Source organism: Hemitrygon akajei, chromosome 11, assembly GCF_048418815.1.
Source record: "Hemitrygon akajei chromosome 11, sHemAka1.3, whole genome shotgun sequence".
Lineage (NCBI taxonomy): Eukaryota > Metazoa > Chordata > Chondrichthyes > Myliobatiformes > Dasyatidae > Hemitrygon > Hemitrygon akajei.
In genome coordinates this window covers 98,018,268-98,028,465 of record NC_133134.1, presented here as the reverse complement: position 1 = coordinate 98,028,465, position 10,198 = coordinate 98,018,268, and positions in this window count along the sequence as shown.

Sequence of the window (10,198 nt, the reverse complement as noted above, 5' to 3'; positions counted from 1 at the left end):
GGACAAGGGAACCTCAGCACAGGACAAGGAAATCCCAGTACCGGGCTGGGCAAGGTACTGCTGTGCTGGGCGAGGCACATGGACATGACGGAAACACAGAGCCGACGGTGAGACAGGGACATGGAACACCGAGCCGGGACCAATCCTTGGACACAGGCCGTAGGGTCGGGACTCATTACACAGAACGCTGAACGCAACGAGACAGTTCCCAACGCTGGGTCGCGGCAAAACAGCTGGACCTACCTAGCGAAGGCGTGGACACAGACAGTTTCAAATAGGGCGAGGTTCCAGGCAGATACAAGGTGAGGTGAGACAAGGCTCCAGGCAGAGGCAAGGCGAGGCGAGGCAAGGCTCCAGGCAGAGGGAAGGCGAGGAGAGGCAAGGCTCCAGGCAGAGGGAAGGCGAGGCGTGGCGTGGCAAGGCTGCAGGCAGAAGCGAGACTAGGCTCCAGGAGGAAGGGATACAGACAGGGGGTTAGGACAGGAACAATCCACCAACCAGTGGCTGAATCCTGAAGCTATTTATTAGGAGAGTCCAAACAAGAATCAGCAGTCTCAACGGAATGCCGATTTCGCGAACCGGACCATGAGCAGAGCAACAGACACAAAATACTGGACGAACTCAGCAGGCTAGACAACAACTGTGGAAAGGAATAATGGATAATACCCATATTTTGCTCCTTTATCAGGTCCCTACACCGATCCTTGAGGGACACCACTTGTCACAAACCTCTATCACGAATATGTGCGTGCGTGTGTGTGTGTTTATGTGTGTATATGATGTGATTTTAGACCAAGATAATAGAACCACTTAGTGCAATCAAGCACTCAGTATAATTGGTTTATTATTGTACCGAGGAACAGTGAAAAAATCCTTCTTTCACGTCCATTGCAGAGAGATCGTTTCATCACATCAGTACAATTCCCACTGGTGTCAGCGTACACCATGCCTGCCTCCTCCCTCCACCCTCCTCAATTTTTAACTTCATCCCTCTCCTCCTTAACCTGCCTACCAAACTACTGTTTAAATTCAGCTTCGGTGCAAATATCCAGAAGGAATCCCGAGTGAAAACGAGCCGCGCTGCCCACTGTGCGGTTTTCAGGCGAGAAGTTAAACTGAAGCCGGTCTATTCATTACCACTCCACAGAAAACAAGAGAAAGTGAGCTCTTTCCGTCCCTGGAACCAATGTCTATCAATCCAGACCAGACACCATTACGTGGACGGTTTGTGGGAGCTTTATGTGTAAATATTGGTCGGTGCCTTTTCAACTTTGTAACATCGATTAGAAAAACACTCCGTTGTGTACAACTTGGGAACACAGAAGGCGTGAAACATGTTAGAAACGTCCTCGCCCGCCTCCAACACAACCATCGCTGCGTGGAAACATCGCTAAACCACTTCACCAAACACTTCTAGATTTAAAATTAACCCCGAGATAGTAGCCGCCCAGCCAACTGTATGTACTTCTCTGGAGGAAGACTTCCTGTCCTAATTAGGCCTTCATGATAAATCTAACCAGAGTCCTTTCTATACTCTCACACAGCAGAGTTAGCACTATGTAGAGTGCCTCGAGTGTGGTCTGACCAACGCGAGTAAGCGTGTATATTTTTTATGTGTTTGCAAACCGCGTTCCATCTGCGTGTACCTGGCCCCGCGTAAACAGGAAACCCGCAGAACGCCTCTACCTTTTTCCAATACAACCAAACATTTACTAATAAGCATTCTGTTTGATTCTCATCAATTACAAAGGATCTCGCCTCCTCTCTTGCGCCAACTTTACAAACCGATGAACACGCGTCTGCGATTAACACCCGGAGTTTAACTCGGTCACGAACAATGAGATGCTGCGCGGTCTTCGCGCTCTCTTACTTAGTGCAAGGTGAGTGACCCGAATCTCGAGAAGAGAAGAGCTTGGGCAGCTAGTTTAGAGGGAATGTTGATCGTTAATTAACTGAAGGAATTTGGTAGAATAAATAAGTGGATTCTAATACCGGAGGACATGCATTTAATTGAAATGGTGTAGTTTCGAAGGAGATGTAAAGGGCAGATAATGGTGGTGCCTGGAATGCGCTGGGGAGGTGATAGAGGCAGACACATTAGGGACTTTTGAAATACGTTTAGATAGGCGCATTGATGCGAGGAAAGTGGACGTTGTGTTGACAGAAGCGGTTAGATGACCACTTGGTTAATTTAATTGGTTCGGCACAAAAGGGCCCGTTACCCTGCTGTACTGTTCTATATTCTATGTCGATATTTTTGTTTAACCACCGATACCGATAATCAGAGAAAGTAGCAGGTAGAATTGGGAAGGTAGATTACTCTGGAGAGAAGGTGCGGTAAATTAATTCCCAACCCACCAGGGAATGAAGTAACTGGAAGGATTTCCAATGGAGTTTTAAGAAGGGGATTTAGATAGAATTATGAGAGTAGAGCAGCCGGTAATACAATTAACTGTAGAGACTGAGCATGCTGCTCTTTCTGTGTTCCAAAGTCTCAATTCGTAAAAAAGATGGCGCGAGGTTGAAGTCGCTGTGTTATCAGTGAGAGGACCACTCTGTGATCAAATCTTCCTTCTCTCAGTTTCTGTGTCTCAGGCCGCCTTGTTCCAGTCTCCGCCGATTCAGACCGTCCATGTCGGAGGTCGAGCCGTCCTGAATTGCAGCCGGGACACCGTTGCGCTTGCTTTTATAAACTGGTATAAACGGAGCGACCAAAGGCATCTGCAGTTCGTTTATAGGGTAGGCAAATTCGTGAAAGCGCAGGGGAGGTTCTCGGGGGAGGTAGACGAAAAATCGGCCACTTACTCCCTGGAGATTGAAAACGTCCAGCGAAGTGATTCCGGGATCTACTTCTGCGCAGCCCAGCTCTATGGCGAGTTCGGCAATGGATCCAATCTAGTGGTCACAGGTAACCCGCCGAAACAAGTTCAGCATTTCTGCTGATCCCGGTACCCTTTTTAAAAGTCCTTGCCCCCTTCTGGGCGTAGGAGCTGAAAGCAGCTCGCCAGAGTCCCCTGTCCTGGGCCACTTTCAAATTGTCCCATTTTGTAGCCCATATTCGAACGTACTTCTTCTCCCAGGGAGCTTCTGTTTGCGTAACTGTAGCATTGAAGTTTTACAGGATGGGCTTACGAACCCCATGCCCAACCCTACTTCTTTCTAGCCGGGCTTCGGACTGTATATGGCGGCGTTTTGCTGGGGACCAGAGGGTACGTAGAGGATATAATTGAGACGGGAATTTGACGGGGATTTGTGATGCTGTTGGAAGTGCGGAGATTAGGTTTGAGCTGCAGAGCGACTGATGAGGTTAATTCAGTTTAGTTTAGAGATACAGCACGGCATCAGTCTCTTTCAGTTACGAGTTAATTTTCACGTCTTTAGAATGTGGGAGGAAATCGGAGCACTCGGAGGAAATCCACGCGTTCTCGTACTTACCACTTACAGGCAGTGACGGGGATTGAACCATAGCCTTACAATTGGCTTAGTAAAGCGTTGCCATAACCGCTACGCTACCGTGCCACCCGTAAATGTGGTCAGACAATGGTAGATGTAATTTAAATCTGAAAAATTTGAGGGGAAGTGTTTTGGAAGCTCGGGAGCAGATATAATGAACAGCAGTAGCAAAGGAGACTTGGAGACAAGGTGGTGAAGCAAACGTACCAAATTCTTGTCTTCATTTGCTGCGGAATAGAATCTAAGAGCAAGGAAATGGGTATATTCAAACTGTGTAACACATTAATCAAACCAAAATTGGAGTCATGTGTTAAAATTGGAGCCAGGACGTTAATTGGAGCAAGGGAGCGATTGCGCTGGAGAGGATGCAGAGAGGATTCACCAGTTTTGCGTCCTCGAAGTTCTCCAATATTTAATGTTCATCATAAAAGTCTCAGATCGGATCTTTAAGATCCGACAAGAGAGGTTTTCAATTAAGGAATTTCAATTAACGTTTTCAATTAGGAATTACTTCCCTATGAGGGAAGGAATGCTACTGGACCGTATCTAAGTGAATGAAGTTTGTGAGAAAACCATAAATATCTCAGCAATTTCATGGAAAATGTATTTTCCCTCTCGTTCCCATTCTCCTGTCTTCTCTCCGTAACCTTTGATTTCCTTACTAATTAAGATCCTATCAACCTCTGCTTTAAATATTGGTCTGCATAGCCCCCTGCGGCAATGAATTCCATAGATTCACCGGCTTCTGGCTCGTCAGTTTGAAAAAGTGTTAGCTGGGGAGCGGTTTTGGAATAGTGGCCGTGACTCCACATATTTCAAGTGGGTATGGAATATAAAAGTTCGCATGAACCAGAAATAAACCTCTTAGACTGGGCAAATCCATGTTCGTTAATATTAGACAGGAGCAGGATAGAGTTCAATGGGAACACCCGCTTGCCGGTAAGTCCCTATGTGTATGGAAGAAATAGGAAGAACTCAGGACCAACATGCTCCTGTAAGTGTAAAAGGAAGATGTCATAATCTCAGAGAATTATGGACGACAAGGTTTTTGAGGATGGATAAAGATAAAAAATGAAACGTATGTTATGTATAGAAAGTTAAAGGTGATCGAAGCCCTTCCTGGTATCAAAATGGAAGGAGATACTTAAAAGGCAGATTAAGTAAAGTCACAAAATATCAATGGCAAGTAGATAAGAGTTTATCTGCAAGCCACCTAAAAGTGTATTAAGGGCGAAATATCATCCAAGGAAATATTAGAGCCCATTACCAGCAACGGACGAATCTGTCTTTGGAGCCAGAAGGTATTGGAATTAAATGAGCACACTTCATCAGAATTCACAAAGGTAGCGCACCTTGTAGATGGAAGCATCAGTGAAGAGAAAGGTGAACTTTTGGTGTAAATCTCAATAAAGTAAGAACACGCGTTTGAAGCCATAGCGGCTTTAAAAGTCAAAAATCGCCGGATCTATCCTAGGATTTTGTGACAAGCAAAGTGTGAGGTTGCTGGGTCTTTAAGTGAGGTATTGTAAATATTCGCTGTGTACATGTGAGGCTCCTGGAAGGTAGCAGTTGGAGTACCAGGGAAAAGACTGGCAAAAATAGACCTATGAGTGGTAGGGTTCTTAAAAGACTGAACTTCGAGGGACAGGATTAATAATATGTTGCAGTGACAAGGTCTAATCAGAGACAGCCAAGCTGGCTGTGTCAATAGCTGATCATGTCTGAGAAATCTGAATCAAAATTCTTGAAGAGATAGCCAAGTCTATGATATAGACAGTGCAATCAATGTATGTTTTACATGCACTTCAGAGACGCCTCTGACAAGGTCCCACATAGACATGGACCAGGGCAATTTGGCAAACGATTCCACATTAGACTGGCAACAAGGGCAAGGGAAGGCTGGATGCCTGTTACTAGCGATGTTGTCCAAGAATAGTTGGTGGAACCTTGGCTCTTTGAAATATTCTTGAATAGTTTAGATTCTGATTTCAGAAGCAAGATCAGTAAATTTGTGGAGAATACAAAAAAGGGAGAAATAGTGTATAGTACAGATAGTGTGAAAGTTAGTCTTTGTCCAAGGGGTGATACTGAAGTGTTGATGAAATACATTATAAATGTTAATCCGGAACAGCGCCAGTAGATGCGTTTTGGGAGGATTAATGAGGAAAGGACACGAGAAACATAGAGGTTGAGGAACAGAAGGACCTTGGATTACAAATCCAGTGATCATTCAAGGTGGCATCTCGAGTACATACTGTGATTATGAACATAGAATATAGAATAATAGAGCACATTACAGGCCCTTCGGCCCACAATATTGTGCTGACCCTCAAACCCTGCCTCGCATATAACCCCCCACCTTAAATTCCTCCATATACCTATCTAGTAGTCTCTTAAACTTCACTAGTGTGTCTGCCTCCACCATTGACTCAGGCAGTGCATTCCACGCACCAACCACTCTCTGAGTGAAAAACCTTCCTCTAATATCCCCCTTGAACTTCCCTCCCCTTAACTTAAAGCCATGTCCTCTTGTACTGAGCAGTGTTGCCCTGGGGAAGAGGAGCTGGCTGTCCAATCTGTCAATTCCTCTTAATATCTTGTACACCTCTATCATTTCTCCTCTCATCCTCCTTCTCTCCAAAGAGTAAAGCCCTAGCTCCCTTAATCTCTGATCATAATCCATACTCTCTAAACCAGGCAGCATCCTGGTAAATCTCCTCTGTACCCTTTCCAGTGATTTCACATCCTTCCTATAGTGAGGCGACCAAAACTGGACACAGTACTCCAAGTGTGGCCTAACCGGAGTTTTATAGAGCTGCATCATTACATCGCGTCTCTTAAACTCTATCCCTCGACTTATGAAAGCTAACACCCATATGCTTTCTTAACTACCCTATCTAACTGTGAGGCAACTTTCAGGGATCTGTGGGCATGTACCCCCAGATCCCTCTGCTCCTCCACACTACCAAGTATCCTGCCATTTACTTTGTACTCTGCCTTGGAGTATGTCCTTCCAAAGTGTACCACCTCACACTTCTCCGGGTTGAACTCCATCTGCCACTACTCAGCCCACTTCTGCATCCTATCAATGTCTCTCTGCAATCTTCGACAATTCTCTACACTATATACAACACCACCAACCTTTGTGTCGTCTGCAAACGTGCCAACCCACCCTTCTACCCCCACATCCAGGTCGTTAATAAAAATCATGAAAAGTAGAGGTCCCAGAACAGATCCTTGTGGGACACCACTAGTCACAACCCTCCAATCTGAATGTACTCCCTCCACCACAACCCTCTGCCTTCTGCAGGCAAGCCAATTCTGAATCCACCTGGCCAAACTTCCCTGGATCCCATGCCTTCTGACTTTCTGAATAAGCCTACCATGTGGAACCTTGTCAAATGCCTTACTAAAATCACATCCACTGCACTACCCTCATCTATATGCCTGGCCACCTCCTCAAAGAACTCTATCAGGCTTGTTAGGCACGATCTGCTCTTCACAAAGCCATGCTGACTGTCCCTGATCAGACCATGATTCTTTAAATGCCCATAGATCCTATCTCTAAGAATCTTTTCCAACAGCTTTCCCACCACACACATAAGGCTCACTGGCCTATAATTACCCGGACTATCTCTACTACCTTTTCTGAACAAAGGGACAGCATTCGCCTCCCTCCAATCCTCCGGTACCATTCCTGTGGACAACGAGGACATAAAGATCCTAGCCAGAGGCTCTGCAATCTCTTCCCTCGCCTCGTGGAGCAGCTTGGGGAATATTCCGTCAGGTCCGGGGGACTTATCCGTCCTAATGTATTTTAACAACTCCAACACCTCCTCTGCCATAATATCAACATGCTCCAGAAAACCAACCTCACTCATATTGTCCTCATCGTCATTAAGTTCCCTCGTATTGGTGAATACTGAAGAGAAGTATTCATTGAGGACCTCGCTCACTTCCACAACCTCCAGGCACATCTTCCCACTTCTATCTCTAATCGGTCCTACCTTTACTCCTGTCATCCTTTTGTTCTTCACATAATTGAAGAATGCCTTGGGGCTTTCCTTTACCCTACTTGCCAAGGCCTTCTCATGCCCCCTTCTTGCTCTTCTCAGCTCCTTCTTAAGCTCCTTTCTTGCTACCCTATATTCCTCAATAGACCCATCTGATCTTTGCTTCCTAAACCTCATGCATGTTGCCTTCTTCCATCTGACTAGATTTTTCACTTCTCTTGTCACCCATGGTTCCTTCATCCTACCATTCTTTATCTTCCTCACCGGGACAAATTTATCCCTAACATCCTGCAAAAGATCCTTAAACATCGACTACATGTCCATAGTACATTTCCCTGCGAAAACATCATCTCAATTCACACCCGCAAGTTCCAGCCTTATAGCCTCATAATTTGCCCTTCCCCAATTAAAAATTTTCCTGTCCTCTCTGATTTTATCCCTTTCCAAGATAATGCTACAGGCTAGGGAGCGGTGATCACTGTCCCCCAGATGCTCACCCACTGACAGATCATTGACCTGACCCGGTTCGTTCCCTAATACTAGATCTAGTATGGCATTCCCCCTAGTCGGCCTGTCAACATATTGTGACAGGAATCCGTACTGGACACACTTAACAAACTCTGCACCATCTAAACACTTGGAACTAAACAAGTGCCAATCAATATTAGGGACGTTAAAGTCACCAATGATAACAACCCTGTTATTTCGCCACCTTTCCAAAATCTGCCTCCCAATCTGCTCCTCGGTATCTCTGCTGCCACCAGGGGGCCTATAGAATACCCCCAGTAGAGTAACTGCTCCCTTCCTGTTCCTGACTTCTATCCATACTGATTCAAAAGAGGATCCTGCTACATTATCCACTCTTTCTGCAGCTGTAATAGTATCCCTGACTAGTAATGCCACCCCTCCTCCCCCTTTTCCCTCCTCTCTATCCCTTTTAAAGCACTGAAATCCAGGAACATTGAGAATCCTTTCCTGCCCTGCTGCCAGCCGTCTCAGTAATGACCACTACATCATAATTCCATGTATCTATCCAAGCTCTCAGTTCATCACCTTTGTTCCTGATGCTTCTTGCATTGAAGTACACACACTTTAGCCCTTCTACGTTACTACCTTTACACCCTTTATTCTGCTTCTTTTTCATCAAAGCCTCTCTATTTGTTACATCTGGCTTTACTCCATGCACTTCTTTCACTGCTCCATCGCTCTGGGTCCCATCCCCCTTGCAAATTAGTTTAAACCCTCCTGAACCATGCTAGCATACCTACCTGCAAGGATATTGCTCCCCCTCGAGTTCAGGTGCAACCCATCCAATCTGTACAGGTCCCACCTTCCGCAGAAGAGATCCCAATGATCCAAAAATCTAAAACCCTGCGCCTTGCACCAACTCCTCAGCCACACATTCATCTGCTATCTCCTCCAATTCTTACCATCACTATCACGTAGTATTGGCAGCAATCCTGAGAACGCCACCCTTGATGTCTGTTCTTCAGCCTTCTGCCTAATTCCCGAAACTCACACTTCAGGACCTCATCCCTCTTCCTGCCTATGTCATTGCTCCCAACATGTATCACGACTTCTGGTTGCTTTCCCTCTCGTGCCAGGCTGTCATGCACCCGGTCAGAGACATCCCGGACCCTGGCACCCGGGAGGCAACAAACCATGCGTGTGTCCTTCTCACGTCCACAAATTCTCCTGTCTGCTCCCCTGACTATAGAGTCTCCAATAACGACAGCTCTCCTCTTCTCCGTCCCATCCTTCTGCACCACAGGGTCAGACTCAGTTCCAGAGGCCTTGCCACCGTGGCTCACACCTGGTCGGTCATCCTCGCCAACAGCATCCAGGACGGTAAACTTATTATTCAGGGGAATGGCTACTGGGGTGCACTGCACTACCTGTCTACTCTCCTTCGCTTTCCCCCCTCGGACTGTCACCCAACGACCTGCTTCCGGCAGCCTAGGTGTGGCTACCTCCCTGTAGCTCTCATCATGAAGGGTAATGGATATTGGTCTTTCATTAGTCAGGTTATTGAATTCAGAGACAGGGAGGTTATAGACACGAAGTAATCAGCAGGAGGCCCTTCCATACATTTGAGGTAGACAAACAAAAGAGCAAAGATTTATTATAAGGTAGAAGATTTTCGTGGGGAGCTGAAGAGGATCAACCATCATAGAATGGTTGCAGTAGATTTGCTGATAGCATCTAAGAGGTGTCTAGATGTAATCAGTGAATACTTAGACAGAAGGGTCTTTGCTAAGTGTAGGAAGATGGGATGAATGTGGATTGGTGCCACTGGTCGAGATGATGAGCCGTATTGTCTGCTTCTCCGCTGTGGGTCTCTATCACAACGATGCCGTTTCGTTTGCAAGGAGCGGCTGTAACGAAGCTTTGTTTTCCTTGGGGTGGAGAGGGTAAGCTGATAGAAGTGTGAAACATTAGCTGAGCCTAAACACGGTACAATATACAATGACGAATTAGCCTACTGACTGGTACGATTTTGGACTGTGCCAGGAAACCGGAGCATCCGGAGGAAACCCACGCTCTCCACGAGGAATGGCGTTTCAGGGCGACAAACTCCCTACAGTGGAAGCCGGGGTTGAACTCCAAACTATGTCTCCTTGAAGTATAATAGCGTCGCGTTAAACGCTCTGCTGCCGGGGCGCCGGTAAATGTATCGATAAACCTATATAGAGGAGGGGTGGGAGATTTAGAGAAGGCTTGAAGAAGGATGT